General features: G+C 44.9%; 1 long non-coding RNA gene and 1 gene segment (V, D, J or C); both read right to left on the reverse strand.

The window, feature by feature from the left end:
* LOC114489669 overlaps window positions 1-25,324 on the reverse strand; it is a 384,977-nt gene that overhangs the window by 323,541 nt on the left and 36,112 nt on the right.
* On the reverse strand, window positions 595-19,618 carry LOC118498348. Its single transcript, XR_004900848.1, has 3 exons — window positions 19,576-19,618; window positions 19,467-19,471; window positions 595-1,036 (listed from the first exon to the last, which is right to left on the reverse strand). It is a non-coding gene; the product is annotated as an uncharacterized LOC118498348 (long non-coding RNA).

Consider the following 25,324-nt stretch of genomic DNA (forward strand, 5'->3'; position numbering starts at 1 on the left):
TCATGTCACCTACACTTGGTGCTGTGAGCATGATGCCATGTCAGTGAACATAACAACAAGGGGTTTCCTTCTCTGGCTTTGGGTTCAGACACCTCTGGTGCCCACTGCCCATCAAGCATGTGTCTTGCTATTGGCTGACTTGGACACTTTGTTGTGTGAGGCTGGGATGCACTGTTGAGTCCAGCAGAGCCTCTGGTTGGATTCATCTGATTTGGGTCAGGAGGTTTGATGATTCATTGATGTTGTACTAGAATAAGAGAAAACAAATGCATGTGTTTCTCTGACTTTAGAGTATGTAAGAGTGTTTCCCTTCTATGACAACAAGACTCTGTAACTCAGACACTGAAGAGGTCTGCACAGAACCAGGAAGGGAGGGAGGCAGCTGGAGGGAAATTGCTGTGTGGAGAGTTAATCCCACATCTGCCAGGAAACCAGCCCTTAAACTGCATCTGACGCTGCTCCCAAACTGCTCCCTGAACTCAGTAAGCCCTGAGCGCCCCTTGGTGTCCAGAACATCCCCTGCAGCCCAGCCCTCTTGTCTCCTTCAGGGAGGTTTGTGTCTGGGCTCACAGTGGCTTCCCCTTACTGTGTCACTTGTACAGTAATACAAGGCCTGTCCTGGGCTCTCAGGTTGGTCATTTGCAGATAGAGCCTGTTCTTGCCATTGTCTCTGGAGATGGTTAATAGCCCTTCACAGAGCTGGGGGTACCAGTAGTACTAATGCATGAGACCCACTCTAGTCCCTTCCCTGGAGGCTGGTGGACCCAGGTCATATTGTAGCTGCTTAAGGAGAATCCAGAGGCTTCACAGGAGAGTATCAGAGATCCCCCAGGCTGCATCAAGCCTCTCCCAGATTCCACCAGCTATACCTCACAATGCACACCTGCAAACACAAAGATGTCAGGTCAGGAAACTGTCACTCTCCACTGTTTCTCTCAGTCATTTTCACTCATATACTCAGTGTCTCTTATTCTCCACAGATCACCTCTTAAAATAGCAACAAGGAAAACCCAGCTGATCCCAAACTCCATGGTGACTGGTTTGTGTGCTGTCCTGAGCAGGGACAGGTAACACGTAGAAATCCTGGGCCAGGCTCCTGCTCCAGAGCTGCAATATTTGAGCTGAGCTGCTTTTCATGAGCAGAAGGGCCCTATTTGCATGTCTTCCTGCTATATAAAATGCCCTGGGGTTGGAGACCTTCAGAGAGGGCTGTGCCTCTGTAAAGGAGTTTGTGGACCATGAAGTGCAATCAAGATAGTATTTAAACAAGTAATCACAGAATCCTGAGCAGGGCTGGCTCATGTCCAAGATGTTACATCTGATGACAATGAGCCTGATGTCCGGTTCTGTGCCCTCTATATTGGCCCCAGCACTCCCCTAACCCTAATCCAGTGCAGAGTGAGACACACCCCATGAGACTGTAGCACCCCCTTGCTGTAATGAGACCATAATGAGTGTCTGTATCTAGTGTTACCTACTTTCCAGGGCTGTATACAACTGTGGTCTCAGTTTCCTCACCTGAGTGGAGAAGTCACCTACCACTGTCACAGACAACTGCTGCTAAAGTCTGTGTTGGGCACAGGACCACTGTCATGGATCCACACTGACCCTGTTCTGTACCCTCTGTAATCGAATGTCTGAGATGTAAATTGACTTCACAAGGGTTAGGGTTAGAAGGTCAGGTGTACCTGTCCCTGCTGCAGGTGGCCCTGTGGTCAGATTTGGCCTCCATTGTTGTCCCCTCACATGGACTCTCTGGATCCTCTAAGACTGTCTCATCCTGTGGGCAGTAGTTTGCTGTATGTGTTTATTGGTTGGGAAGACGCCAACCCAGAGCAAGCAGGGGCTGTGGACTTTGATCACGTGGCCTCCATCAGGTGTTTCAATGATGCAAGTTTTCTCCATCTTGTTGAGAGTAATTACAGAGAGGAATAGATTATGCCCCAGCCAGATTGACCCCTTTCTGTCCCTGCTGGGAGCTGCAACCTCGTCACCAAAGGGGAGGAGAGTGAAAATCTACAATCTATATACACACTCTGTCTTCTACAACCACTGTATAGGTGCCAACAGAACACAACAAATGAAACAGAACCAAAACAATGGCACAGAAAAACATAACAACATTAGCAAATACAATAATAAAATAATAAGAAAAAAATACAAAAAATACAAGCAGAACAATAAAAGACAAGAAGCAAAAACAATTCAATAATTTAAAAATGACTGGGAAAGAGAATATGAATAGACATAAGGAAGGGAAAGTAAAGAAAACTAATACATACAGAAAAATAAAAATAAAAGATAGAACAAGAATAGTGGAAATACTAATAAGAGATAGAGAAGCCAAAGGACTTATACGCATGATCCATGGACATGAACTAAGATGGGGTGTGGGAGTTCCTGAAGGGAAGAGGGCTATCAAGCAGATGAGAACAAAGGGCAAAAAACTGGGACAAGTATAGTAACATCATCAACAAAATTAACTTAAAGAAAGAAAAATAAAGAAATAGAGTAAGGCAAAGAAAGAGAAAGTAAGAGATATAAAAGGAAAGAGGGAAAATAAATGTCAAAGGAAAAAATAAGGAGCTTTTAGAAGATTAATAAAGATAAATGTGTGGATTCTCCCCACAGATTGAGGAGCCTGCTGTGATCACCCCTGGATAAGTTGTTTGTGAATTCTACTGGATCTTGCTCTACTGTCGTCCAAAGGTGTCACTTGTTGTCTGGTCCTGGGCCATCTGAGAGATTCTCTGTTGCAAGCCGATATCAGATGCTGTCCTCACCCTGACTTAGGCAAGCTGTCAGGGCAGGGTTTCTAGTAGAACAGTGGGTCAGGTCACCTACTTGGGTCTGCCCCAGTCTGGACTTTTCAGTGTCCCCACTCTCAGCACCTGTCCCTTCCCCATCAGAAGTGTGTTCAGTGGGGTTATCTGATCTGGGCAGTGGTGTTTCAAACATTCTTGGGAGAGGTTCTCTAGGGGAGCATCACTTCCTGTCCATCTGGTGACTACAGGGGCTGAATTCATTAGAGACCTGGGTTCTGCTTCCCCATAATGCAACTGCATAGTCCATAACGTGCCCAACTGACTCCAGGACAGAAGCCCACCTGGGAGAAATTGTCCAAAACACTCCAGCTCTCTGTGGCCTGCCAAGGGTATCCCCTGAAAAAAAAATCAGACCAACATGGCAAGACAGTCTCCCCAGCTCCTCCAGGGCTCCAAAGGTCAAACACTGCCACCCTGCCATCTGACAAGCAGGGATGAGACAAATATCCAGCCCAAGCTTTACCCCTTGGAAGACCACAGGACTGGGCAGACCTTGTGATTCAACATGGGCTGCAGGCTTCTCCCATGAACAGGAGATGGGCAACACAGGTCCTCTTCCTCAAACCAAACGGTCCAGACTCCCTATGGTTCTCTGCCCACAGTCTTTCCATAAAATAAAGGATCCCTTAAAATCACTACTGGGTGAACCAGGAATACCCCTCCTCCAGCCTGGGACTGCCTCATGGCCCTTCCAGCAGTCAGAGATCCTGATTTTGTAACAGTAGGGTTGCTCCCTCCCAGGGATGCTGTGTTCTGAGTCCCCGAGGAGGACCAAATCCCCGCAGGTTCCAAATCCAAATGTTACATGGGCTCCTTTCTCCATCTCCATGGCCGAGGTATGGGCACCTCTGCATGGCTAACAGCACCCCCTTCTCTGTAGGAAGGGGATCCCTGCAGCCATATCTTTTGGACTTCCCAATTCCTTCATCTGCATGGAGGGCAGTGTCACCCTCTCTTTGTCTCCTCTCATCTTCTTTTGTGTATAAATTTCCATACCAGCTATACTTCCACTGGTTTCCCAAGTTGATTGCTCTGAAGTTTAGCTTCAAGTTCTGCCTGTGCTGGGAGGAAGTGGGAAGAGCTTCCCACTACTCTGCAGCCCTCTTGGAAACTCTTCAAGCTTTCTCGTCAGATAATGCTCCTATAATATGAAACCCAGTGTTTTAACAAAGACGTGCTTTCCCTCCCTTCCAACTTCCCCAGTATTGGAAGAGTGAGGGTGGGATTGTGAATATGAGAGAGGATCATTGCACAAGTCATCTGTGCTCACTGTGTGAGCAAGTGTGTGTTCACAGCAGTGTTGGCCCTGCATGTCAGCCCCACTGGAATTTCCCAGGGACATGGGGCCTTGCGTGGTGCCCCATAGGTCAGGAGAGAAAATGACTTTCTGTTACCAGGGAAGGCTCCAGGGAGCTGATGGGAACACACACAGAAAAAATGAAAACACTGCTGAGAGTTTCCTTTCCTTTGGTCCCTGAGAGTTCTTCATCCACATGGTTTCCATTGCTACATGAAATACACTGCAGAAACAGCATTTCTAGATCATTTTAGTGCTGTGTATGCAACTATACAGTGACCATCCTGAACTCCATGGGTTTTAGGAATTAGGTTTTTTTTTGTGCTGTTTGCATGAAATAAGATGATTTCCTATCTTGCAGTGTTGTGATAAAACAACATTTCTGCTTTCATTGCATTTGTGGTTTACATGAGGCCTCTCTTAATGAGTTATGTGTAAAACATGACTGGGTGACATTGAGATTGCACTACTGCACATCCCCATGCTCTCAGGATCAGAGGGGAGACTAAGGGAGGCCTGAAAATGGGCTGAGAATGACCCACCAACCGTGGACATACCTCACTTCCCTCTCACAAAGCAGCCCAGCAACAAAACCCCTATGTCCAGGGCTCAACCCATGTTTCAGAATCTTGGAAAGAGTAAGATGGTCCTACATTTGGTTACATACTCAATTTATATGAAGAAAAAATTTACTTTCATTATAAAGAGATAATTAAAGGTAACATCATGATTCACAAATACATGTTTTGATATTACTCTAATTTGTAGTGATGATAGTTGTAAAGCACAATACTACACCTTGCAGTTTGCAATCCCCATATGTGCACACACACATACACATGGACTCACACCCACTTCATTTGCATGAGCACTTTAGCTCCTGCTGTATCCATGGAATGTAGGAGGGTCAAGTGCCACAGTGCAAAGGGAATCCACACACATATCATAATCTTCTTCAAAAGAAAATCTTCATTTAATCATTGGAATGAAGTGAAATCCCACCATAAGTTCATGTCATGTGTGAAAAGTGACCATTTTAGTTCCTTTTTGATTTGGGTGCATTTTATTGAATTTTCTCCCATAGTACTTCTGCTAGGAAATCTGTGCTATGCTGAATGCCATCGGTGAGAGTGGGTGTGTTTGACTTGCTCCTGATCTTAGAGAAAAAGTTTCCATTATTTTCACCACTGACAACGATGTTACTTGTGGGCCTTTGTACATGACCTTTATTATATGAAACAGTTTCCTTCTGCCTTGAGTGTGTTGAATGCCAGGAATGTGTGTTGCATTTTGTCATTTTTTCCTGCATTTAATGACTAGGTGATGTGGAAAGGACAGATTCACCAATAAGTGGTGTTGGGTTCACCAAATATCCATGTAAAGACAATAAAACAAAACCCTATCATATACCATGTAGAAACATTAACTCAAAATGAATTAAAGACCTGAATGTAGACCTAAAAGTATAAAATCTCTAAAACAAAACATAAAAAAAAACCTTGATGGCTTGTCAATAATTTACTGAATAGGTCATAAAACAAAATAAACAACAGGAAATAGGAACAAATTGACTTACATTAAATACAACATCATATGTGCATGGGAAGAATATCAACAAGACAAAGTCAACCCATGCAATGGAGGAACTGTTTTCAAGTTATATATCTAATAATATGATAACATCCAGGATATGAAAGGAATCTCTACAATTTAACATAAAAATCCAAATGAAACAACAAACTATGAGCATAAACAAGAGATTAGAAAGACTGCTGTAGACATGCTGTCAATGCAACCATGTGCACTATGAGTGGGAATGTGAAGTGGTGAAGTTAAAGGAAAACAGTATGGAATTACCTTAAAAAATAAAAACATAAATGCCTTATGGCACAGAAATTCCACCTCTGGGTAGGAATCAAAGGAAGCAAAATCACTATATCAACATGTTATCTGTAGTTTCATGTTTACTTTAGCATTATGTACAATAGCCAAAACATGGATACAGAAAGTATGTATAATGGACCATCATTTTCTATAATCAGAAGAATTTCCTTCCATTAGTGACAACATAAATAGACATTGTGAGAATAATGGTACACATAGTAAGTGTGGCACAGAATAAAAATACTGTGTGAACAATTCTGCATATGTAGTCTAAAAAAATCATTAAAAAGGTCATATCTGTGTTACCAGAGGTAGAGTTTGGGCTGTGGGAGAATCAGATGTTGGTAATCTGAAGGTACAAACTTACAGTTGTGAGTCCTGGGGCTGTAATGGGTGGTATGATGACTAGATTTTACACTGCTGTACAGTAGGTGTGAATTTTGCTAAAGAGAATAGATCCTAAAAGTTTTCAGCACAAAGAAACCCCTCTTCTCCTTCTTTTTCTTATATTTTCTTCTCTTCACTTCCTTTGTATTTCCCTGTGTCTATGTGAAATAATACATGTTAACTCTATATCTGTTAATCATTTCACAAGTTATGTAAGTCCAGTCATTATGCTGTACACCTTACACATATACAATGAGGAATGATCATATATCCATACAACTGAAAGAAATTGGGGATAAAAAATGAAATAGACATATTTCAAAGCTGAAACACTATGGGCAATATGCATGTTAAAAGATAGTCAACATTAGTGATAATTAGAGAAATGCAAGTCAAAACCACAATGCGATGTCACCTCACATCCATTAGGAAGCTTATAACAAAAAGAAACCAAACAACATAACATGTGTTGGCAAGAATATAGAAAATAGGAGCTCTTCTGCACCCACTAGGAAAATCAGTATGGAGGCTTTTCAAAGATTGAAAATGGAGGTGTCATATGGTGCAGCAATTGGACTCCAGGGTGCACATCTAGAGTAATGTCATAGAGATGGTTAGACAGCCATGATCACAGCAGCAGATTCAGAATATAAAATAGGTGGAAGGAACCTAAATCTTCCTTGAAGGGCAGAGGGATGCATAGAATATGGTTCATACACATACTAGAGTATCACACAACATTGAGGGTGGGAAACCCTGTCAGATGCTTCAGTGTGGATGGATCTTGAGGACTTTCTGATGAGAGAAATGAGACAGCCACAAGACGACTGGTCTGTATGATTACATGTATACATGTTGTGTATCCAGAGTAGGCAGGTGTATTGGAATGGAAAGTAGGGTGGCAAGTGCCAGAGGTGGGAGTGGGTAAGTAGGTTTATGTGTGTAAAGTGTCACGTTTGCAAGATGAAAGTGTTCTTTACCCTGCTCTAGGTCAATCAGAATATACTTAACATTACAGAAGTGGATACTTTATATGATAAGATGGTACCTTTTGTATTTTCTACCACAACTAAGAATTTTAAAATGTAGAAAATTGGACTTCACAATCGTTATGTTGTTCCCACTACATCTAGTTTTTGAGACCTGGCTACTCTCTGTAACAGGTCAGTACCACCTCAGACGACACCAGCATGCTGCATTTACACTGCACTGTGGTGATGTTTCTGTTTCTGTTCTCATTTACCCTCTCTCCTTTGCCAAGAAGCAGAGACTGGAGCAGAGAGAAATGGACACTTGGGGCCACCAGACAGAGCACAGGGTTCTCCCACATTTTAGCCCAGAGTAAGCTCCCCTGGACATTTCTTCACACCTTTTGTCCCCATCAGTGTGACCATTATTTAATTGTGCACTTTCCTAACTTTATCAATAGGTGAAAATGCAGTTTCACCATGCTTAACTGTGGTCATGGAAATAAAGAAGCTATACTTTTGTATAATGACATAGGAGTCTGAGGTGTGTTTGCTGTGCTGTTTCCTGAGATTAAAGGTGAGTTGGGATAACCTTTCTGAATTGGCTCCTGAAATCATTGGCACAAACATACAAAGTTGCTCATAATTATGCTTTTCAGTTATAGATCTACTTCTGTATTTTCAGAACCACACCACTTCCAAACACATAATTTTATTTATAATAATTGCTACTATATGAGGTAAACATAAAATAATGCTAGTTAAGGTCATCTATTAAGCTCAAATTTTAGCAATTGCAGCAGGAGAACTGCCAGCCCTAGGCATTATGTAGACTGGGCTTTAGTGAGAGAAAAAAAAAACTGACACATTTTAGAGGAAAGGGTGTGCAACGACATGAACACTTTGTGTCACATCTTGTGTGTGAATGCATGTCATTTTCAATAATGAGTGCATGACTGTGTGTTATTTTATGTGACTGTGTGACTGACTGGGTTGTGATTGTGTCACTGTGTGTAACAGTGTGTGTCTCTGTGTGTACAGGTCAAGTATGGAGAGAACAGGAAGGATACTGGTCACTCTGCTAGCAGATATGTTCACTCTGTGCACATTTGTTTGACACTGAAGTGTTCAATATGAAATTTATTTACAGTTGGAACAAAGTCATCTGTTTCTTCTATTAATGATTTTGATTAATCATGTGTCCTGTCTGACCATTGTGTTCATGGACGGGACCTGTCAAATATCAGGGTCAGGGAGGTCAGGTCCCCTGCACTGTTCTTAGGATCCAACATGATCCCAATACAAAAACCACCCACAATGAAATTGAAACCCTTGCATCCAGGAGTAAATCTTGAAGGAGATAGATGGTGCACATCCCAGTCCTAAGAGTCCCACACCCCACAGTGGTGTACTTCTTCCTGCAGGAGAGGGGTTCCTTCTAAGGATGGATGTGAGGGATCCAGTGTTTGGAGCACTGAGCAGGCAGCCCTTTCAGGGATCCATATGGATCCCAAGATGATGGGTCAGGCCCACAATTTTTTAGCCTGATCAGGCCTGTCAACAGATGGAGGGTCCATGGGAACTACAGCTAGAACAGGGAGGGGTACACATGGGAGTCAGACACCATGTGCAGACATGTCCACCTGACAGATGGGTGCAGAGTGGCACACAGACAAATCACCAGCAGGATGCCTGCAGAGCTCAGACACAGGGATGGAAATTTAAAAAGAAACCAAGGGACAGCATGTATACTCAGATGTGTCATCAAGCATATTTTTTTAGCAGCTGAGCAGTTAGTTGAAAATTAGGAAATACTATCAAGAAGCATTATGCCTTCACTTTTCCATAAAAGCCATGCCAGTACTAAGAGTATAAAAACACTTAGAAACACACATAAAACTATGCATAAAAGAAGGTACTTCCCCAACACACTCAAGAACACATAAAATTGCACTTGAAGGTAAATCAAACAGTAACACTGACCCACACACAGATGCACATGTTAACTAATACACTCACACACCTAGAAACAGATGCACACATAAATAGGATGAGAGGGAAGGTCTATGTGAAGATATTTTTGGAACATGGAGAAGAATCGCAGGCTATTTGACAGATCCTTTTCCTAGCATCTCTCTGCACCTGCTCACCAGATGGGCCCTAGGCACCCACTGTCCTGAACAACCCCTGGAACCCAAACCCATTCCTGTCCCTAAAGAAAGACTTTGGTATGTAGACTGGCACTGTCTCACTCCATGTGCATGGTACAGTAACTTACCACCATGTCCTTGGTGATCTTGGATATTGGCTTCAGGGAGAGCTGGATCCAGGACATGTCCCAGGGTCAAGATTCTGCTCTGTAGGGAAAGTTGGGGTGTGAACTACCCCTCTTCCCATGTACCCCATTCTGGCAGCCATGCTCTGTACTTCACTAGTTCTGATGCTGACTTGTGCAGGTGACTCCTGACAGGACACCTGGGAAAAAGGGACACCTTGAGTAAGGGTCACCTGACCTTTCAGGATTTTACACACTTTACGGAAAACTCTCAAAAGTCACTTCCTGTGAAGGGGAAGATCTGTAAGCATGTTATGTCCATGACACACTATTGTCCTTGTTCTCACACCCAGCTGACAGAAAAGAAAACACAATCTTTCTAGTGGGTTGTGCTCTCCCTAGGGTCTGGCTCTCACTGACGAGTGGGAAGGTCCTTAATCTGTGAGCTGTGGGAGACTCAGAACATATGTTAAGTCATACATGGACACACATACCACATACAAACACATGACAACACTTTAACATGTGTGTGCACACACATGTACAGAACCACACTTTTCAACACAACTTTAAGCACCTCAGGATGGAAGTCTGTCCCCAGGTCCCTGAGGTACAGGTGAGGCCATGATCCTCAGGGAACCAGAATGGATGAACCTGGACCCAGAAAACATCCAGATTCTGGCTGCTGGGACTGGTGAGTGTTCCTTTGTATGACAGGACTTTGCAGAGTGATTAAGTTAGGGATGGCTGAGTTAGAGGTGTTGATCTGCGGATTATCATGAATTCTCCAGTCGGGACACAAATGGAATCATATGACCTTTTCAAAAGGAAACCAAAGATCATCAGAGTAACATATTGTGATTGTTGAAAGAGAGTTGGGGTGCATTTTCCCATCCACCCAGAAAATGAGGGACTAGAGGGTTACAGGTGGCAGGGAGGACAGAGACCTGAGGGTGCAGGTGCTGGGGGATGGTCAGGACACCTGAAGGATGAGGGGTGCCTGCCAGAAGGAAGGAAATGTGTGAGGACATTGTGTGCATGCCGGGGAACCGAGATCCTGAGCTCAGCACACAGGGGCCTGGACAGGGCTGGAGTCCACTTTGTGGGAAATGGTTCCATCCACGGGTAAGACAAGAGCACTCAGGGTGGTTCACTGTCAAGGAAGATAAAGGACACACAGGAGTGTGGTGAAGGAAAGGTCCCAGGTAAAGCTGGAATCTCATCTGCAAACAGACAGCTTCACATTTTCCTTTGCTGTCTGCAGTGAGAGTGTGGGAAATGAGAGCCACACAGAAGGAAGAAGTGTCCCTGGACGCAGCTGGGAGTTTTGAAAGGAAATCCCTGCTCCCGAGCCAAAGCTCCTTCCTTCCTGCCCAGACCCACAGCTGCCCCTGCATTTGTTCTCTGTGGTTGGTATGATCCGAGAACCCCCTGCAGCCCAGCCCTCCTGGCTCCCCTAAGGAGGTTTGTGTCTGGGCTCGCAGTGACTTCTCCTCACTGTGTCTCTCACGCAGTAATACACGGCTGTGTCCTCGGTTCTCAGGGTGCTCAGCTCCATGTAGGCTGTGCTCGTGGACTTGTCAGCGGTTATGGTGAGTCTGCCCTGGAACTTCTGCGCGTAGTTTGTGTTACCATTGTAAGGGTAAACATACCCCATCCACTCAAGGCCTTCACCTGGGGCCTGCCGCACCCAGTGCATCCAGTAGCTGGTGAAGGCGTACCCAGAAGCCTTGCAGGAGACCTTCACTGAGGCCCCAGGCTTCCTCACCTCAGCCCCAGACTGCACCAGCTGCACCTGGGAGTGGACACCTGTGGAGAGGAGGCAGGAAGGGTTGAAAATGTCTCTTGACAATCCCTGGTCCCCTCCTCAACCCAGGAGCAAAAGAGTCACTTACCTGTAGCCACTGCCACCAGGAAGAGGGCTCTCCAGCTCCAGTCCATGGTGAGGGGCTGTGCAGTCAGGACTTCTTAAGGGGAGACTGTGGATGAGGGTGATGCCCTCAGGACACAGACAGACCCACATTTAACCCAGTCTACCTCTTCTCATTTGCATATTCATGAGACACAGAGTTTTATAGCTGAAGACTTGACCCCACCTGAGAGAACTAGAGGACACGGGGTCCATGCTCAGTGCAAGACTCAGGGTCCAAGTCCCAGTCACTGTTTTAAAATGTGTGTCCCCTGTCAGGTCCCCCATCTCTGAGGAGACAAAACTTCTTGCACTGAAGAACAAGCCCCCACAGCACATGATCCTCATTAAGAATCCACCCTTCGAGTGACATAGAGACCACCTGGACCAGTTATGGACTCTGTGCCTGAATTTCCTTCCTTGAACAGTGTGTCTCCCAAATGCTGCACCCAGTGAGTGAATGAAACCACCCCCCTCCTCAGCTCTGTCCAATTCAGATATAAGGAAACTATAGAAATACCCTTATTGAGTGTGGGCCTCATGTTTTATTTGGTTGGGTAAATTCTCTGGAGGAATTGGATGTTTACAGTCAACTCATGTCTGAAATATTTTAGATGATTTACTGAAAAGAGGAAGACCCAGGCCCTCACTGGAAGTCTTGCCCCAGCTCTCTCTGCACCTGCTCCTGAACAGCAGCCCTGAGCTCGTGGGTCTCCTCTGTCTCCTGCTGCCCAGACTGCATTCTCAAAGGAAGGGTCTTGTCCAGCCTCACAGGACATGAGATTCTCATCAACTGTAGTCCAGAATTAAAGGCTGGATCTGACTTTAGGCTGCTCCCTCAGGAATACAATGTGCTTTGACATCTCTGGCCACTGAATTGGCTGTACTTAACCCTGGTGACTTTGCAGGGAAACCCATACCCAGGGCTCTTTGAAGCCACCAAGGAGCTTCTTCCTTGGAGCTACATGATTCCCTGACTCAGCCTGAGCCCTGAACACCACTGGAACTTGTGGTCTGTCATGTCCTCAGGTTCCTGTCTTTTCAGGTCCCATATGAGGATCCCAGCATGTGGCCCTAATCACACTGCCCATATCCTGCCCAATAAATCACACATACACACACACACACACACACACACACACACACACACACTGTCATAATGCTCATGGTATTGAACCCCAGATCTCCCTTCTCCACACTTCCTGGCACATGCACAGAACCCCACCCTGAGTTGAATCTTGTGAGTGACCGGCTTTGACAACAGACCAAGAGAAAACACATTTGATGTGAAGACTTGAGATTGCCTGCCCTCGTGGCTTCCTGTTCTCCCTGCACCTGGGACTTGCAGATTCTGTGGTGAGTATGGTTCTGGCTTGCCCTAGGGAGGGTCAGATCTAGGGGACCTTGTCTAGTCAGTGTATCCAACACTGACCCAACATGTGGGGGTTATCACTGACCTATAGCTCAATGGTCCCCATTCTGAATGGTTGCAGCCAGGAGACATGAAGGCAAGACAATGGGATGACAATGGATAGGCATCTCCTCATGAGCAGATACAGGAGATGAGTAAGGAAAAGGGGACCCAGAAACTTGAGCCTGGTTGGTTAGAGTCCCTGTGGTGCAAGGGCTGGTTTGTTTTTTACTTTGCCCCGAGTCTTGAGAGCCCCCTGCAGTTCAGCCTTTTTTTGTCTTTGCACAGGGAGGTGTGTATCTGAGCTCACCCTGACTTTATTTCTCTGATTCTCTCACAGAGTAGTATAGAGAGGTGTCTGTCTGCACATTGACAATGTTCTGAATCATCCCTTTAGATGGAGCATCTGCCCATCACCTAAAGTGTCCCCTGACTTTAGATTCTGTCCAATAATACCTACCCCCTCCAGCCCTTTTTTGTTGACTCTCTAACATGGATTTAGTATAAAGTCAGTTAATGTACCATAATTTGTCTTGTACAATGAACACATTTTTACCCAAATTTTTGAGGAAAAAAAGGGCTGTGCATTGTACATGGGTTGTAGAACTTCCTTATCTATATAAATATTTTAATTCTTTTATTTGTGCTTATCCATTAAAAGTATAATTCTAGAAATCAATAAAATATCTATATGCAAAATAATACTCAGATATATGATAATCTGTTGTGTTTCTAAATAAACCTAAATCAAAATTGAAGTAAAATATTAAAGTGAAAGTTTTATTCCTGAAAATTTTGGCAGAAAAAAAAAATAGGTGCACAGTATACCCAAGAACACAGGGCAAATTACACCATTTACACAAAAATCTCAGTGATGCTGAGGTACAAGAAAAGCTACAAGTACACAGCCTGGACTGTGCACAACTAAGCCTAAAAATAAGGCTCAGTCTAAGGTCCAGGAATGCTGCGGTCCTAGCCCCCCACAAACACTCACAAGGAGCTACAAGGATTTCAGTTCTGGTGGAAATGCAGATTTTTTTTTAATTGCTGCTATGGCTGGAGATGGTCCTAGTGGAACACAGATGATGAAGAAGAATTTACTCCAGAGATTATGCTGACAGTGGGAACAGCTGGACAACGGGTGAAGGAACACACCCTCCCTTCCACATCACAGTGCAGCAAATACTTTCAAGACAAGTGCATTCAGGAGCACAGATTCCACACTGCCAGCGCCTGGTCACAGGTTCCCTTTTCAGGAGAGAAGGTGGCAGTGTCCTTCATTGAAGATCAAGCTGCTGGCTGATGAGTTTGAGCTTCAGTCAGCTGCCACCAAGTGACAGGGCTCGCTCTGTCCAGTTGACCCCAGTCCTGGGACGGAGGCCTTGTCCTGGGCAAAGCACCCTTGGGACCCTGGTTCACTGACTTCCTTATCCTGGCTTGCTGAAATGGTTCACACACCGGAACAGGTGGCTCATGCAGAGATGAGCTGCCAGGTATTGAGATCTGAGCACGCAGGCAATTGCTGAGTGTGGAGCACAGCTATCTTTGTCCCCACCAGCAGGTGAATAACCCACCTCTAAGTTTTGTCTAGAGAAAGACTAGAGATCAGCCATCAGGTAGAGTTCTGGATCTATTCCCATGGATATTGATCCCCATGGACATTCCCATGGTCACTGGGTGACGTGGAAGTCCATTGCAGGGGATGGGTGGTCAGTGGAGTGTCTGCTGCCCTGGGATCTTATGCTTGTGGGGAAACCAAAGACGGAGGCACCTGGAGGAGACAGCTTCTGTCAGAACAACAGCAGACCTGGTGGTGGGTGCTGTGCATTCACAGGAGCCTGGAGGTGTTTGTTTCCCTGTGTGGAGCCGTCCATCCCTCAGGGCCCTGCTGAGAATGAGGGAACCCTCAGTATACAGAGTTCAGCTTCCCACCTGGTAACAGTGAGAAAGGACATAAATCCCAGCCTCCCACTGTCCTCCTAGGATCACCCTGTGAGCACCAGGACACACCCCTTTGTTCTCTGAGCCTGGAACATTCCAGGTTGAGTGATCACTGACAGAGACCTTTATTCTGCCCATATCAGCCGATCATTATTTTCACTTCTGAGTAGCAATCCATTCATGGATGTTCCCTAGTTTGCTAATTGTAAAATTAGAAGGGGTTTTGGGATGTTTTAGTTTCTACTAGCACAGATAAAGTGCCCATAAATATGTGCTTATGTTTTACTATGAACATAGAATTTGTTGTGGACCAAACACTCCTCTGTGATATTTTAAGTGTAATTTCATAAGAAAATGTGATGCAATTTGTTAAGAAATGGAAAAATCGGAACTTGATGAAGAAGAGTTATATGGACCTCATGATATTTCCCCTTGTTTATTGTCTTCAATAAAAACTTCAGAAATTAGATTCACAGAGAAGAAGGCTGTGTGTCTGGATGCAGCTGAGTGTTTCCAGAGGAAATCCCTGCTCCCAAGAGGAAGGCCCTTCCTTCCCAACCAGGTCCACACCTGGCCCTGGGGCTATTCTCTGTGGTTAGTGAGAGAAGAGCGCCCCCTGTCATCCTGACCAGTCCCTGCAACCAAGCTTTCCCGTCTCCCACAGGGAGATTTGTGCCTGGGCTCACACTGACTTTTCCTAACTGTGTTTCTCACACAGGAATACACAGATGTGTCCTCAGCTGTGAGACTGCTCAGTGTTAAATAAACTTGCCTCTTGGAGGTGCCCCTGGTGATGCTGAGATAGGATTTATGGGTTGGGTTGTACTCTGTACTTCCACCACTCCATATAGCACAGACCCAATCCAGCCCCTTCTCTGCAGCCTGGTGGGTGCATTGCTTGTGATAGGTTATAAAAGAGAATCCAGAGACAGCGCAGGAGAGGGAGGTCTGCGAGGTTTTTATCATTCCTTGTCCTGAGTCCTATAGCTACACATGGAACAGGACACCTGGGGACAAGATACATCAGTCCTTGTCAGTCAGGCACAATCACCATTATCCCATAGACCTATGCCTAAAACCCGAGACACTCACCCAAGGGGGTTGTCACCAGGCACAGGAAGAGACTCAGCAGTACCATCTTCTTATACAGTACAACTCTGTCTTCCCAGAGACCTCAGCCCCATGTGAGGAGAGAGCTATGAGCACCCACACTCCAGGGGATGATTTACCCTGGAGCTGAGAGAGAAATTCATATGTGGGGCAGCCTTTCTTGTAAAGTGTGGAGGGACTGTGGTCAGTTACCCTCATCATTCTGGAACCTCTGTAGGGACTTCACTTCTTGTGATCTCACCCACCATGTGCATCAGGGACACTGGATCCCCTAGTTTATGAGACACATTGGAATGGGATTAAAGGACAGTCTCAACTTTCCAAGCATAAGAAGAAATGGTGGACCAGATGAGTAGGTGACACTCAAATTTACCCACACTTTTCAAACTGATATGAAATGCTTTATTAGCATTTTCAGATACTTCATAAGTATGAAAACTATAATATATTCATAATGTCCATATATTTGTATCATAAAATAAATACAAATAATATATATTTTTCCATATAAAAAATAAAGCAGACTCCTTTTCAAAGTCACATTTCATTCATGACTGCTTCTTGACCAGAGAAACTACCTCCCAAGCACAGACAGGTGGGACATTATTGACACTTGATGTTGGAAGTGTGATTCTGGCTACAGCTCCCAGGGCAAACTCAGAGACTCCAAACTAATCACATCCAAAATAACCACATTTTAACATGCAGGAAAAAAAATAGAAATGAGAATAGTGAGTATGCCTGTGACACTCATCACAAATCAGAATTCTTCACATGTCAAACATTATGGGAGCTGGTTAACTGACCTGTTTTCTCAGTCTACTGTTGCCAGTGATGTTGGGATCCAGAGGGAAGGAAATGAAGAGAATTCCTAGGACAGATTTGCTCACAGGAAAGAGAACTTCCACCCAAACATGAAATCTTCACTGCATCCTCCTTTGGTCCTATTTCTGGTGATCATCACTGTGGGCAGAGGGTTCTGGGCTCTCCCATAAAGTGTATGACATTCTTAATGTAAAATAAATATTTTTTTTTGCATCAAACATGTGATTTGGAAGTCTTTACAATGGCTTAGTGGAACTTTGTTTGGAAAAGTTCACTTAATTTGAACAAAATCTAAGTTACTAATATTTTAATGGGTTTTCTGTAGAGAGTTTTTACAGAAAAAAAAATCCCTGGAAAAATGGCCAACCTTTGATGTCCCAGTTGACTGGTTGCAGCAGCCATAGAGGCTAGAATAGGCTCTGTAGTCAGGAGTGGAGCACTGCTGGGAAAAAAAGTCCATAAATCTACACAATCAACAAGAGAACAAAGCAAACAAAATATATCCAGAGACACTTAAATTAAGAACAATCTAATCATAGCCAAAGGATAGGGGAGAGGGGACAGTGGGGAGAAGAGTTTTCAGGAACTACTATAAAGGACACATGGACTAAACCAAGGGGAAGGGTGGAAGCAAAGGAGAAAGGTGGGTTTGGCTAGGGCAGGGGAGGGGTGGGGAGAAAATGCAGACAACGATAATTGAACAACAATAAAGTAACTTAAAACATCCACAAATCTGGAAATGACTGTGGAACTGGATAAACAGTGGATGCTGGACTAATGTTGTGTCACGTGACACAATCATGACTGATTTTCACTGAGATTGTGTTATTGGGAATAAAGATTTAAAGGCATTTTAAATGAGGACCCAGCAGGAAGTACAGGACATATAAAGGGATATTATGTCATCTAAAAATAGCTATATATTTGTGGACAGGTGTTTTTGAAAAATGGAAACTTTAAAGATTCTATAGGTAGAAATCAAGGGAAATAAGGCACATGTCATCACAAATAGGCAGAAGGGAACTGTGGTTTTCCACATGCAATGCTCCTTTATTTTAAAATACAGCAGTTGTCTATGTTCTAGAAATCATTGAGAGGCTCATTCCACAATAGCCCCACCTGTTGATTGGCTCATGTCCTCTAAGAAGCTGAGGACATAGGATAACAAATGGATTCCTACCCACAGGTTAGAACCAAGACCCCTCACTATTTCTATCTCATCATTTCCTTACTTATAATCATTCTTCACATTTTGTGTTCACCTGGTAGTTACTCATAAGGAATCATTATCTCAGTTGTTTGTTTGTTTTTTCTTGCTAATTTTAATGGCCGTTAGTCGGAATAGGTACTCAGACTCTATTTTATGGTATGTTTGACAGCTGACAAATGATGGCTGATTCATGCCTCTACTCCATCTGCCCCACACAGGAAATGTGATAATAAAAAAAAAATGTGCCTCCTCCTTAGATGTCACTGGGAGGCTGAAACCACACAAGCAAGCCCATGTAGGTGGAAACTCCTACTCCCACATCCTTGAGAAAATAAAGCACTGAGCCAGCCTCCTTTCCTGGCTCTATCAAAGCTCACCTGACTGGCCACTTGCCCTTTCCTGTTCCTCCCAGATATTTCACTCTGTGTGTAATTATTACTACATGTCCCCTTGGTGAGTATGTTTTCACCAGCATGGACATCCACAGTGACCTCTCACGGGTCCCTCTGCTTCTATGTGTTGTCACTTCCACTTGGTGTGTGAGCATGTTGCCAAGTCAATGACTATCACCACCAGAAATAGTTCCCCTCTCGTGTTGGGTCCATATGCTTCTGGTTCCCACTGCCCAGCAGGCATGTGTCCTCCTGATGGCCAGCTTGGGCACTAAGCTGAGCCAGGCCAGGGTTCACTGTTGCCTCCAACAGAGCCTCTGCTTAGATTTAGCAGATGTGGGTCAGAGGGTCTGATGACTTATTGGAACTGGGAACAAGGGTGATTGAAAGAGGCTGTTTTGTGTCCATGTAATAATAATGTCTACCTTGACGATAGCCTTTTCTAACACAGAGGGTTCCGAAGTGAGCTCAGATTCAGGGACCATGGAAGTTTCCTGAGGGCAATTGTTAAAGGAAAAGGAAAATAGACAAGAAACCAAACCTGCCCACCCAAACCTGCAACTTCAACTTCACCTGGAATGTTCATTGTGTTCAGGGAGGTAGGAGCATCCTGGTGGTCCCAACACCTCCTGCAGTGAGGAGGTTTGTGTCTGCACTCACTCAGACTGCTCCTCACTGTGTCTGTCACACAGTAATACATAGTCATGTCCTTGGCTCTCAGGCTGCTCATTTGCAGATGCAGACTGTTCTTGCCATCATCTCTGTAGATGGTGAATTGGCCTTTCACAGAGGTGGCATAGTACATGGTGATAGCATGCACATTAATGTCTGAGGCCCACTACAACCCCTTCTCTGGAGATGCACAGGCCCAGTTCATTCTGTGGCCCCTGAAGCTGGACTGAGAGGCCATGCAGGAGAGTCTCAGAGAACCCCCAGGTTGCACCAAACCTTCTCCAGACTCCACATACTGCACCTAATACTGGACACCTGCAAACACAAAGACATCAGTTGAGGAAACAGTCAACCCTGCACTATGTCTCTCTATTCCTCTCACACACTCAGTGCTTCTTGTTCTTATAGATTACCTCTTAAAATAGAAACAATGAAAACCCAGCTGAGCCCATAGTCCATGCTGCTTGACCTATATTTTGTCCTGACCAGGGACTGGGAACATCTGGGGATCCCAGGCTGGGCTTATGTGCCAGAGTTTCAGGGTATGGTCTAGGGTGCTATTCATGAGCAGACACACCCTATTCACATGTTCTCCTACTATATACAGAGCTCTGGGTTTGGAGACCTGCAGAGAGGTCAGTGACTCCATGCAGGTGCAAGTCTCCTGCGGACTCTGGTCATGATAGCATTTCAATCAATAAACACAGAATCCTAAGCCAGCCTGGGAAATGTCCAGTCTGGTATAATTGAGCCCAGCAACTGGGTCTTTGCCCTCCCCCCTGGTCCCACTTCTCCCCTGAAACTAATCCAGGGAAGACGGGAGCATGGCCCTCTAGGCTGTAGGAGCACTCTTCTATATGAAATCATGATGGGGTGTCTGTGTCTAGTGTTACCTACACTCCGGTTCTGGAGGCAAGTGCATGTGTGGAAAAGAGACCACGGGCTCACATTTGTAGGAGGGGACTCAGTTTACACAGTGATGGTGGTGCCCTCAGACCTGATTGTCTCTGGCTTCCTGACCTTCAAAGACACAAAGCAGACACAGTGTAGAGAAGGTGCTTTTCTATCACTGGACTCAGAGCGACTAAGAAAGTGCAAATTCACAGAACTTATAGAGAAACTTTTCATTTAAAACAACTGGAAGGGCCATTTTTAAAGGGTTTCCCTGCATAGATATTTATCACAAACTTTAATAAGTAATAGAAAAGAATAATTAGTGAAATACAGGGGAATCATAATACTTACCATCAGTGAGATTGACTTCAGCTGTCTGAACTCTGCTTGATTCTGTGAATCCTAAATAGAGGCACAGGGAGATGAGACTCCAGGAGAAGAAAGTGATTTGACCACTGACATCAGGTGACTTGTTCATGGCTGTGGAGAAGGAGGAAGAGGCCATGGAGCAGAGAGTGCTGTTCTAGATTATGGAAAACACAAACAGACTCCCCTGTCAGAGACTGTTCAGACAGTCTCTGTGGAAAGAGAAATATCGTATGTACAACCCATGGACCTGGATTGGGGTGGGGGTATTTGGGAAGGTGAGGGGATGAGGGCTGAGGGAAATAACAGGGGTGAAAAATTGGGGCAATTTCAATAGCATAATCAACAAAATATACTTTTAAAAAAGAATATGCTATTTTAAGTATTGATCAGTATAATCTATTGTTGGTCAATATAATAAATCAAGTTGCTTGTTTAAAAAATCACTTTCAGTTACTCATCTCATACACATTTCTCCTTTCTGATGATAGTCTTAATCTCTTTACACCTGCATTAATACTGGCTTATTTGCTGTTGGTAGTGTGACTTGGGGTGGAGGAAATTTTTGTGGGTGTGCACTTGTTTCCTGATCTGCGTGGTTTTGTCCTGGCAGAATTAGCACAACCACATAGAAGATGTGGTGGATGGAGTCAATCTCAGTCAGCCAGCTGGGGAGAAGCACCCACAAAAGGCTCACAGTGGTCAGAAGGGAGAGAGGAGGGGATAAAGGAGGAACAGGGTGAAGGTTTTACAGGAACAATTATAAAGGGCATACGGACAACAACAAGGGGGGTGGAACTGGGGGAGGGAGGTGGGGAGGGGTGGGGTGGTCAGCAGGGGTGGGGGGAAAGCAGAAAACTGTACTCAAAAAGCAATACAATTTGCAACAAACAAACAAAGAAACAAGCAAATGAATGAATGCATAAATTTAGTTAAAAAAAAAAAAAAGAATGACCCAATGATGACCAACCCCCAACCACAACTAGAAAGCTAACATAACCAGCAGAAAGGGCACACCAGGAGCATCAGGCTCAGGAGGTCAAGGTAATGCACCACTGAATCCCACACAACTCCTACAATAGAAGGTCACAACACAAAGTCAGGGAATCAAACCACATAATACACAAAAATTAATACACAGCCATGTACTCAGCCCTCAGGCTGCCCAGTTCCACGTGATCTGTGCTTGTGGGTGTGTCTGTGTTCATGGTGACTCTGCCCTGGGAAATCTGTGCATAGATTGCAGCACTATATTGAGGGCCAACTTGTGCCATCCATCCTGCTCTTTTCCTTGGTCCTGTCTCACCTAGTGCACAGCTCATCTGGTGAAGGTGTGTCCAGAAACCTTGCAGGAGACCTTCACCAAGGCCACAAGTGTCCTCACTTCAGCAACTGCCTGAACCTGCTGCACCTGGGAGTGGACACCTGTGCAGAGTTTTCAGGGGTGGCTGGAAATCTCAATTCCCTGTCCCTGGTCCTCTCCTCAACCCAGGAACTGCAAAGCCCCTTACCTCTGGCAACTGCCATCAGGAAGAGGGCTTTCCAGCTCTAGTCCAGGGTGAGGGGCTGTGTCATCAAGACTAATGTAAGGGAGGGTGTTTTTGAGAGATGTTTAGGGCACAAAAAGACATGCAGTTAACCTAATCTACCTCTTCTCACTTGCATATTCATGAGGCACAGTGTTTCATAGCTGAAGCCTTGGCTCCACCTGAGTGAAGGTAGAGACACAGGGAAAATGCTTCGAGGGACTCTGAGGGTCCAAGGCCTACACAGAGCTATAGGATATGGGTACCCTGGCAGATCTCTGAGCTCTGTGCTGATACAGCTCCTCCCCCTGAGGAACAAGCTCCCACAGGACATGCTCCTCATTGTGAACCCACCTTTGAGAGACATGGAGGCCTTCTGGACCAATTCTAGGCTTTAATGTGTTAATGACTTAATCCTAGATAAGTGTGTCTTCAAAATTGCTCACCCAGTGAGTTAATAAAACCAATTCTGTTCACCGTTCCTTACAGTCCAGATATAAAGAAGCCCTATAACCACTGACTCTGGTTCTCATGTGTCATGGAGTTTGGTGAGTACCCTGATAGAATAGGATATTTACAGTCACCACACGTCCAACTCTCCTTTTAGAGGTTTTCATGACAAGAAAAGGACACAGTCCCTCAAAGGAAACTTCTTCCCAGCTCCCCCTGCGCCTGCTCCTGGGGCAACTGCTCTGAGCTTCTGGATCCTGCACATTCCTAATGTCATATCTGCACTATGCTGGGGAGGTTCCTGCCAGGGCTCACAGAGAATGAACTTCTTAGTATCTCTAGTCCAGAATAAACTGTTGTGTCCTGACTTCCAGAAATTCCCTCAGAGACACTGTGTGTTTAATTCTCTGGTCACAGAGAACGGACCTTACTAAACCCTAGTGACTCTGTAGGGAACCCCATAGCCAGGGCTCTGTGAAGCCACCAGGAAGCCTTTCCCTGGACCTGCCAGATGCATGACACAGAGAACACTGCTGAGCTCTGAAACTCCTGAGGGCTTTCAGTGACTCTGTTGCCCTCAGGTTCCTCTTGGGGAAGGTCTCATCTGAGTGTCCCTGCATGTGGTCCAACCCCCCCACCCCCGTACTTCTACGGCTGAATAGCTGACAAACACACAGTGATGATTTTCATGGAGTGCACTCCAGGTCTCCTTCTCTGCTGTTCCTTTCACTTGGGCAGTGCACCCACTGGATTCTAGGTACTGGTATGATTTTCTAGGTGAGGTCATCTCTGTGTGTTACACTCAAGTGTTTTGTTTGTTCTCGGTGCTCCATCCATGTGATTATCTTCCCTTCTGACCATACACCCCATGCACCCCAGGCTCTGCATTCCACTTGGAGGCAGTCTCGCTGCTCAGTGACCCACAACTGCACCTCTCAGCCCCTGCAGGAATCACCACCTCCTCCTGTACCTGGTTTTCTTGCTCAAACCTTATGGATTCTTCACACTTATCAAGGCATCAGGGGTGATAATTCAGACACCATCGGTCATTATTCAGATTCCATGTCACACAAGAAATTCTCTAGTACTGGTCATGGAGGAGCAGTGGTGATGATATTCCACATGTGGGCTCCATGTCCCCCAATTCCAGCAGCCAAGCTGACGCTGTGTTCTCACTTGGTTCTGGGGACAGCCAAGAGGATCTGCTTCAGTACTCACTGCCTGGGGAATGTCACAGGTGGCTCCTTTGGAGGAAACACTGAGAGAGTTCCCATTGTTTTGGGACTATGGGTCAGTGTTGGATTAACAAGCACGTGTCAGTTCTGTATGACAACACATGTTTTAAGTCACTGCACATCTCTCACCATGTGGGTCTTGTTATCATAATACAGTACCAACTGGAACCTGCATCAAGCAAGCATTCTTCCTAAGAAAATGTCCACAGTAATCTTAAAAATTAAATAAATCTGTATCATTTCAGTAAGTGTTCATCATGAGCTTTTCCAAAAGAAGGCAATTTGCAGTTGGTTATGGTGCAAGATCAAGATGGAGAACATTTATTTGCAAGATTAACCATTGAGAACCCTGTGCCATGTCATCAGCTTTGTCTGCCGAAGTAGTGAGCTGTCTCAGTGAGCTCTGATGCCATGCAGTTCTGCTCTATCCATCCTCAGTGAACTCTCCTGAGTCTTCATGAGGTTCTGGAATTTTCAATGCAGCTCACAGGTCTAGGGAGCAGGGACTGTGTTATATAAGACATTTGCAAATTAGCGTGATATGAATTAACACAATCCTCCTGTTTGTCCACTGAATGCATATTGAAGTTTACATTGATATGGAATTGATGCCCATATTTCAGACTGTGAAATGCCCCAAAGTCTCTGAGCTCTGGTTTCAGTCAGAAGATGCAGGAGAGCTGTTGTCATCACTCAGCCTGCAGGCTGAGAACCAGGATGCTTAGGACAGGAGGAGACCTCTGTCCCAGCTGTAGAATGAGAAACAAAGCTGACAGTCACACAACTCCAGCGCCCCCTGGTGTTTACAGCTCCTCCTTCCTGCCCAGCACACAGGCAGGAAGGGGTTAATTCCCCCCTTCTGTTTGTTTCAGTCAGTACCCTGGTGGAGTGAAGGGTGCCTTCATTGGGGAAAACAGTCTGCTTCTCTGAGCCACCATCTCAAAGGTAAGTTCACCTGTAAACACACCTGGACAAACCCATGAATAACTATCAGACAAATGTTTGGGCACCTTGTGATCTAGTCAAACTAACATAAAACCAATGGTCACAACAGAGCTGTTTAGGGGAAGAGTCCCAAGTCAGATGGGGTGAACCAACTACGTAAGACTCATTGCGGTGGATGCTTTCTTAGGCACCTAAATGTTGAATGTCAGTTGAAGAGGAAGCTCCCTGCCAGAGATGAAACAGAATCTTTTTTTTAACATTTTTTTCTTTTTATTTTAATCATTGTTCAAGTACAATTTTCTCCCCCCTACTCCCATTCCAGCAAGCATTATGCTAAGTGAAACAAGCCAGGCAGTGAAAGACAAATACCACATGATATCACCTTTAACAGGAATCTAAACAACAAAACAAAACAAAACAAAACAAAAAAACTAGCAAAATATAACCAAAGACACTGAAATAGGGGATAGTCTCACAGTGGCCAGAGGGGAGAGAAGAGGGAATTTAAGGGGGGAATGGGTAGGGATTACAGGAACAAATTTGGGTGGGTGGGCTGGAAACAGAATCTTAATTAGCCTCCTCGTGTACTATATCTGAATAACATGTGGGCCCTGAGCGCCCCCTGGTGTTTACAGCTCCTCCTGCAGGAGGTTTTTGTCACTTCACACTGACTTCCCCTCTCTGTGTCCTTCTCCCAGTAATAACAGCGTGGAGTACTAGGCTCTCAGGCTGTTCCTTTGCAGATAGACACTGCTTTTAGAATCATCTCCTGAGATGGTGAATCTGCCTTTCACAGATGCAG

Source organism: Phyllostomus discolor, chromosome 15 (assembly GCF_004126475.2).
Source record: "Phyllostomus discolor isolate MPI-MPIP mPhyDis1 chromosome 15, mPhyDis1.pri.v3, whole genome shotgun sequence".
In the NCBI taxonomy this organism is placed as follows: domain Eukaryota; kingdom Metazoa; phylum Chordata; class Mammalia; order Chiroptera; family Phyllostomidae; genus Phyllostomus; species Phyllostomus discolor.